Here is a 7,829-nt window from a genome sequence, read left to right as displayed (position 1 = left end):
GGGCCGCCCAGGCGTGCACGTAAATGTTCACCGCGCACACAAAGCCCGCTCTGACCTTGCTGCGGACTCCAGATGCCGCTCTTGGATGCGCCCACCACCCTCTAGTGGGCGCAGGGACTGCGTTTGGGGGAAAAGGAAGGAAAAGGGAGTAGAAGCTTTGGAGAATAGAGGGCCGCCCAGGGGGCCTCAAGGAGCAGTCCCAGTTTGGATAACCTTGCAGCGAACGTTCACAGTCACCCCATAAATATTCAGTGTTGAGAACCTACTGTGCGTGCAACCAAGCCCTGGAAAATGTCCGGAGGGGGCGCGCACTAAGCTGCGCTGGGGAGTAGAGAAAAATCGAGGAAGCAACGGTAAAGAAAAGGTGGGTGTGGCCGGGCGCGGTGGCTCACGCCTGTAATCCCAGCACTTTGGGAGGCCGAGGCAGGCGGATCATTTGAGGTCAGGAGTTCAAGACCAGCCTGGCCAACATGGTGAAACCCCGTCGCTACTAAAAATACAAAAATTAGCTGGGCATGGTGGCGCGCGCCTGTAATCCTAGCTACTCGGGAGGCTGACGCAGGAGAATTGCTTGAACCGGGACCCGGGAGGCGGAGGTTGCAGTGAGCTGACAGCTAAGATCCAGCCACTGCATTCCAGCCTGGGCTACAGAGTGAGACGAAGTCTAAAAAAAAAAAAAAAAAAAAAAAAAGTGGGTGTGTCCAAGAGGGTGAGGGGTCCGGCTAGATCTCCAAATCGCCCTTCTCACTCTCACTCTCGTGTTTTGGGGGGGCTTCCCCGCCGCCTGCAGCCATGACCCCTGAGGCTGGGGCTGCGGCTGCGGCTGCTGTCTTTCCTGAGCTGTTTCCTGTCTGGCTCCTGGGGGCCCTCGGGATGACTGGGAGGGGCCCTTCCTCTCATTACCAACTCCCCTCACCCTCCCATCAGTTAGCGGGGAGGGTCCAGCACAGCCGTGCTCCTCCCACCAACCCCCTTCTACTTCAGGGAACTTACGGTATGGGTTACTGGATGGATGGATGGATTGGAGGGGGTGCTGCTCCAGGAGTCAGTCCCTGCAAGGGGCAGAAAGAAAGGGCTTAGACTCCCACAGTAATTAGCGGGGACAGAATCCTTTCTTTTTTTGAGACGGAGTCTCCCTTTATTTCCCAGGCTGGAGTGCAGTGGTGTGATCTTGACTCACTGCAACCTCCACCTCCCGGGTTCAGGCGATTCTCCTGCCTCAGCCTCCCGAGTAGCTGGGATTACAGGCGCAGGGCACCACCCCCGGCTAGTTTTTGTATTTTTGGTAGAGACAGGGTTTCACCAATTTGGCCAGGCTGGTCTCGAACTCCTGACCTCAAGTGATCCACCCACCTTGGCCTCTCAAAGCGCTGGGATTACAGACGTTAGCCACCGCTCCCTGCTGGGGGACAGAATCTTGAAGAGCCCAGCAAGAGAGATGTTGGAGTCCAGGATGCTTGGGGGGCTGCCAAGCGCCCTTACGTCCCAGATAGGACAGCCAGGCCTGTGATAACCTCTTGTCCCGGCTTACTTATCTTCCTGCTGCAAGAGGTGTTCCCCACACCCCTGCCCTTCCTCGCTGTTCTGCCTGGGTCCTGCGCACGGGTTGTGGGGCGGCGGGGGGGGTGCGGGGCGGGGGTCACCGAGGGCAGGAAACAGCCGGCTCTGCTGGAGCCAGGCAGACCAGGCTGGAGCTGGGAATTCCCTCCTCCCTCCCCAGTGCAGGCCCAGTCTCCCCTTCTCTTATTCAGCTTCTCCCTCGGGGTACTCTGCAACCCTCTCCCAAACCCCTGCCCTGCCTTTTGCCACTCTCACTCTGTACCCAGATCCTGTAGCCTCTAAAAGTTATGTCTTCTGGCTGGGGACAGTAGCTCAGGTCTGTGATCTCAGCATTTTGGGAGGCCAAGGCGGGTGGATCACTTGAGCCCAAGAGTTCGAGACCAGCCTGGCCAACATGGTGAAACCCCTTCTCTACTAAAAACACAAAAATCAGCTGGGCATGATGGCGCGCACCTGTAGTCCTAGCTACTAGGGAGTCTGAGACAGGAGAATTGCTTGAACCCTGCGTGGTGGAGGTTGCAGTGAGCTGAAATCGTGCCACTGCACTCCAGCCTGGGCAACAGAGTGAAACTCTGTCTCAAATTAATTAATAATAAAAAAGAAAACACTCATCTCAGTGGGGCACAGTGACTCACACCTGTAATGCCGGCACTTTGGGAGGCCGAGATGGGAGGATCGTTTGAGTTCAGGAGTTTGAGACCAGCCTGGACAACATAGCGAGACCCTGTAAGAAAGAAAGAGAGAAAGAAAGGAAGAGAGAGAGGAAGAGAGAAAGCAAGAGAGAGAGGAAGAGAGAGAGAAATAGAGAGAGAGAGAGAAAGAAAGAAAACATTCTATCCCATGTCAGGTCATCAGCCCACCCCCCACACCAGGAGGCAGTAATCCATTTCCTACCATCTAGTGTATGCTAGTCAAAGAACGAATAAATTGCCAGGTGCGGTGGCTCATGCGTGTAATCCCAGGACTTTGGGAGGCCAGGACAGGTGGATCACGAGGTCAGGAGATCGAGACCATCCTGGCTAACACGGTGAAACCCGTCCCTACTAAAAATAAATAAATAAATAAATTTAAAAAAAAAGAATGAATAAATGCAATATTTCTTGAGCCTCTGCTATGTGCCGAGTGATCACATTGCTAGTTTTCAAGATTTGTAAAACATGGGTTCTGGCCTCAAAGAGAATGTGGTAAAAATTAATATAGTTTTATGTCATCTGGTGAATTATAACCCAGTAAAAAAAAAATCCCATGATTTCCCGTTTACGTGGAGATGGCATCTGAGATTTTCACTTCAGTTCTCAGGAACCACCCTTGGTCTATCCTGTGTGTGTGAAGTCATGTCCTCCACCCTCAGACCACCCAGAACTGCTTTCCAGGCAAGCAAATTCAGTAGCCACTGAATTACAGAACGTGGATGAGCACTGACATTACTACCTGAATCCATGCCTGTTCTGCAAGCCAAACAAATCTCAGGCTCTCCCTTCCTCATTATTAGAGTACTTTGCTGTTCTCTACCCAAAAGATTAGGCTGCCACCTTTGTTCCCAGCCCAGAGCAACACAGTGCTATCACATGTTGCATTGTCAGTACTTGCACATAGCATCCACCGACGGCTACTGGAATTTTCTTTTTTCTATTTTATTTTATTTTATTTTATTTTATTTTTGGAGACAAGAGTTTCATTCTTGTTGCCCAGGGTGGGTGCAATGGTGCGATCTCGACTCACCACAACCTCTGCCTCCCGGGTTCAAGCAATTCTCCCGCCTCAGCCGCCCGAGTAGCTGGGATTACAGGCATGCGCCACCATGCCTAGCTAATTTTATATTTTTAGTAGAGACGGGGGTTTCTCCATGTTGGTCAGGCTGGTCTCGAACTCCCAACCTCAGGTGATCCACCTGCCTTGGCCTCCCAAAGTGTTGGGATTATAGGCGTGAACCACTGCACCTGGCTGTCTTTTTTTTTTAGAGATAGGGTCTTGCTCTGTTGCCCATGCTGGAGTGCAGTGGCACAGTCATGGCTCACTGCAGCCTTGACCTCCTGGGCTCAAGCAATCCTCCATCAGCCTCCCAAGGAGCTGGGACCCCAGCCTGGGACCATGCTGGGCTAATAAGTTTACTTCTTCTTGTCCAGATCGTGACAGTTGTTTTGAGTAATCCTGGAGTTAGAGCTTTTCCTATTGTAAGAAATAACAAGCAACAAATCATCCCTTTCTCTGTAAATTGTTGAACTTCTCATTACTCTTTCCACATCTCAGTCTCCCCCTCTTCTGGGCCACCTAACTGTGTCGGGTCCAAAGTTCAGGTTTACCCCAAAGTTCATGAAGTTTAAGCTTCAGCACCTGTCACCTGCCTGGCTTCTTCCATGGCCCTGGTTAATAAGTGCCATCAATTTAAACAGTTTCAATTTAGAGTTTCAGCAGGACAACACTATTCAGACCTGAAATCTTACAGCTCTGTTACAAAAGGAATTTGATAGAGCTTTCAACATTACCAACGGAGTTGTAAAGCTCAAATAAATTTTTATAAACAATAATGAAACCTTAAAAACTTAGCCAGGCTGCTTGGGAGGCGGAGGCAGGAGAATCACTTGAACCTGGGAGGCGGAGGCTGCAGTGAGCAGAGATCACGCCACTGCACTCCAGCCTGGCAACAGAGCGAGACTCCATTCCCCCGACCACACCCCCCCCCCAAAAAAAAAAACTTAGCCAGGCACTGTGGCTCACGCCTGTAATTCCAGCACTTTGGGAAGCCAAGGCAGGAGGATTGCTTGAGTCCTGGAGTTTGAGACCAGCCTGGGCAACAAAGGGAGACCCCTGTCTCTACCAAAAAATAAAATTAAAAAAAAAAAATAGCTGGGCATGGTGGCATGTGGCTATGGTCTCAGACACTGGGGAGGCCGAGGTGGGAGGATCACTTGGGCCTGAGAGGTCTAGGCTGCAGGGAGTCATGATGGCACTACTGCATTCCAGCCTGGGCAACAGAGCGAGACCCCATCTCAAAGAAAAAATTAATCAGCCATCCTACAGGAAAGATGGAGAAAGAATAGAAAATAATATTACAAAATCATCATATGAAGAGGTGATCAAAGAGTACACATCTAAGAAAAAGGTAGCAAATGCGTATTCCAGGGCTATGTCAAGCTTATTTACTATAAATGTTATTTTTCTAGCTTATATAATATTTATGATGTTTGTCATATTTTAAACATTTGAGGTCAGTTGGGATTTCTTCTCTCAATCCAAAGATTAATTTTTATACTTTTTTTTTTTTTTTTTTAAGAAACAGGGTCTCCCTTTGTCACCCATGCTGGAGTGTGCAGTGGCACGATCGAGGTTCACTGCAGCCTCAAACTCCCAGGCTCAAGCTATCCTCCTGCCTCAGCCTTCCAAGTAGCTGAGACTATAGGCGTGTGCAACCATGCCTAGCTAACATTTTTAGCGTTTGTAGAGACAGGGTCTCACTATGTTGCCCAGGCTAGTCTTGAACTCCTGAGCTCAAGTGATCATCTCGCCTCAGCCTCCCAAAGTCCTATGATTACAGGTGTGATCCACTGCACCTGGCCCAGCTAATTTATTTTATTTTATTTTTATTTTTTGTAGACATGAGATCTTGCTATGTTGTCCAGGCTGGTCTCAAACTCCTACCTAATTCTAGTACTGTGTGAGGCCAAAAAAAAAAAAAAAAATGTTGAAAAAAAGGCTGGGCGCAGTGGCTCACACCTGTAATCCTAGCACCTTGGGAGGCTGAGGCAGGTGGATTACCTGAGGTCGGGAGTTCAAGATCAGCCTGGCCAACAATGGTGAAAGCCTGTATCTACTAAAAATACAAAAAATTAGCCAGGTGCAGTGGTGCACGCCTGTAATCCCAGCTACTCAGGAGGCTGAGGCACGATAATTGCTTGAACCCAGGAGGCAGAGGTTGCAGTGAGCTGAGATTGTACCACTGCACTCCAGACTGGGCAACAGAGTGAGACTCTGTCTCAAAACAAAACAAAACAAAAAAACAAAGAAAAAAAAAAACAGGCAAGTTGTGGTGGCTCATGCCTATAATCCTAGCACTTTGGGAGGCTGAGGTGGGAGGATCACTTGAGCCCAGGAGTTCCAGGCCAGCCTGGGCAACATAGTGAGACCCCATCTTTAAAAAGAAAATATAGCTGGGCGCAGTGGCTCACGCCTATAATCCTAGCACTTTGGGAGGCCGAGGCGGGCAGATCACGAGGTCAGGAGATCAAGACCATCCTGGCTAACACGGTGAAACCCCATCTCTACTAAAAATACAAAAATTAGCCAGGCATGGTGGCGGGTGCCTGTAGTCCCAGCTACTCAGGAGGCTGAGGCAGGAAAATGGCTTGAACCTGGGAGGCGGAGCTTGCAGTAAACCGAGATCGCACCACTGCACTCCAGCCTGGGCGACAGAGCGAGACTCCGTCTCAAAAGGAAAAAAAAAAAAAGAAAGGAAAAATAAAATAAAATAGAAATTGAAAATGGAGGACACCTAGTCATTTTCTAATTTCCAGGATTGGACAAGTCAGGGGTAGAAACAGCCACAAGGCCTCACCAGCATCCAGATGGGTAAGCGCACAGCCTGTCATGGTGCACAGACTGTACAGGATCATGCAGGAAGCACAGCCGATGCAGGTTCAGGTGAGCTTTCTGCAGAAGGTGAAGATGTCTGAATGAGTCCTAGAGGAGACTGGCAGGAAAGAATTTTAAAGGCAGAGTTGTGAGATCGCCCCATTCAGAGAGCTGCCAGAGTTCACGACCCAGAGGGCAAGGATAGTGACCATGGGTGAACTGGAGAGGTGAGTGAGGGCCAGCCTCAGGTCATTATGGGTTTCTGCAGGGCTGCTCTGGGGAGGTAGTGAAGGGTTTTAGGCCAAGAAACCACACTGTATGGTTTGTAGAGGAAGATCCCACTTGTACAGCTTTGGAGAATGGATTGAAAGGAATCAAGCCTGAAAGTGGGGAAACCAGTGCAGTATCCAAGTGACTACGTGGGCTTGAACCCAGATAGGCGTGTGTGTGTGAGTGTGTGTGTGTTGAGCGGGATGGTGCACGCACGTATGGAGCCAGGGGAGGATTCAGGAGATGTTAAGGGTTGGGCGCGGTGGCTCACACCTATAATCCCAGCACTTGGGAGTCCGCAGCTGGCGGATCACTTGAGACCAGGAGTACAAGACCAGCCTGGGCAACATGATGAATCCTCGTCTCTACAAAAATTAGCTGGGTGTGGTGGAGTGTGCTATTCGGGAGGCTGAGGAGAGAGGATCACCTGAGCTCAGGAGGCAGAGGTTGTAGTGAGATCACACCACTGCACTCCAGCCTGGGCAACAGAGTGAGACCCTGTCTCAAAAAAAAAAAAAAAAAAAAAAAATTAAACAAAAGAGTGTGATTGACTGGGCACGGTGGCTCATGCCTGTAATCCCAGCACTTTGGGAGGCCAAGGCAAGTGGATCACCTGAAGTCAGGAGTTTGAGACCAGACTGGCCAATATGGTGAAACCCCAGTCTCTACTAAAAATGCAAAAATTAGTTGAGCATCGCCAGGCGTGGTGGCTCACGCTTGTAATCCCAGCACTTTGGGAGGCCGAGGTGGGTGGATCACCTGAGGTCAGAAGTTCAAGACCAGCCTGGTCAACATGGTGAAAACCTGTCTCTACTAAATATACAAAAATTAGCCGGGCGTGGTGGCAGGCGACTGTAATCCCAGCTATGCAGGAGGCTGAGGCAGGAGAATCACTTGAACTTGGGAGGCAGAGGTTGCAGTGAGCCGAGATTGCGCCATTGCGCTCCAGCCTGGGCAACAAGAGCAAAACTTCGTTCCCCCCCCCAAAAAAAAAATTAGCTGGACATGGTGGCAGGTGCCTGTAATCCCAGCTACTTGGGAGGCTGAGGCAGGAGAATTGCTTGAACCCGGGAAGCAGAGGTTGCAGTGAGCTGAGATGGTTTCACTGCACTCCAGCCCGGGCAACAGAGCGAGGCTCCGTCTTCAAAAAAAAAAAAAAAAAGGCGGGACACGGTGGCTCACCCCTGTAATCCCAGCAATTTGGTAGGCCAAGGCAGGCAGATCCTGAGGTCAAGAGATTGAGACCATCCTTGCCAACATAGCGAAACCCTGTCTCTACTAAAAATACAAAAATTAGCTTAGTGTGGTGGTGCACCCCTGTAGTTCCAGCTACTTGGGAGACTGAGGCAGGAGAATTGCTTGAACCAGGGAGGCAGAGGTTTCAGTGAGCCGAGATTGCACCACTGCACTCCAGCCTGGGTGACAGAGCA

Source organism: Chlorocebus sabaeus, chromosome 28 (assembly GCF_047675955.1).
Source record: "Chlorocebus sabaeus isolate Y175 chromosome 28, mChlSab1.0.hap1, whole genome shotgun sequence".
Taxonomy (NCBI): Eukaryota; Metazoa; Chordata; class Mammalia; order Primates; family Cercopithecidae; genus Chlorocebus; species Chlorocebus sabaeus.
The sequence above is the reverse complement of the archived record's forward strand: the minus strand, read 5'-3'. Positions refer to the sequence as shown.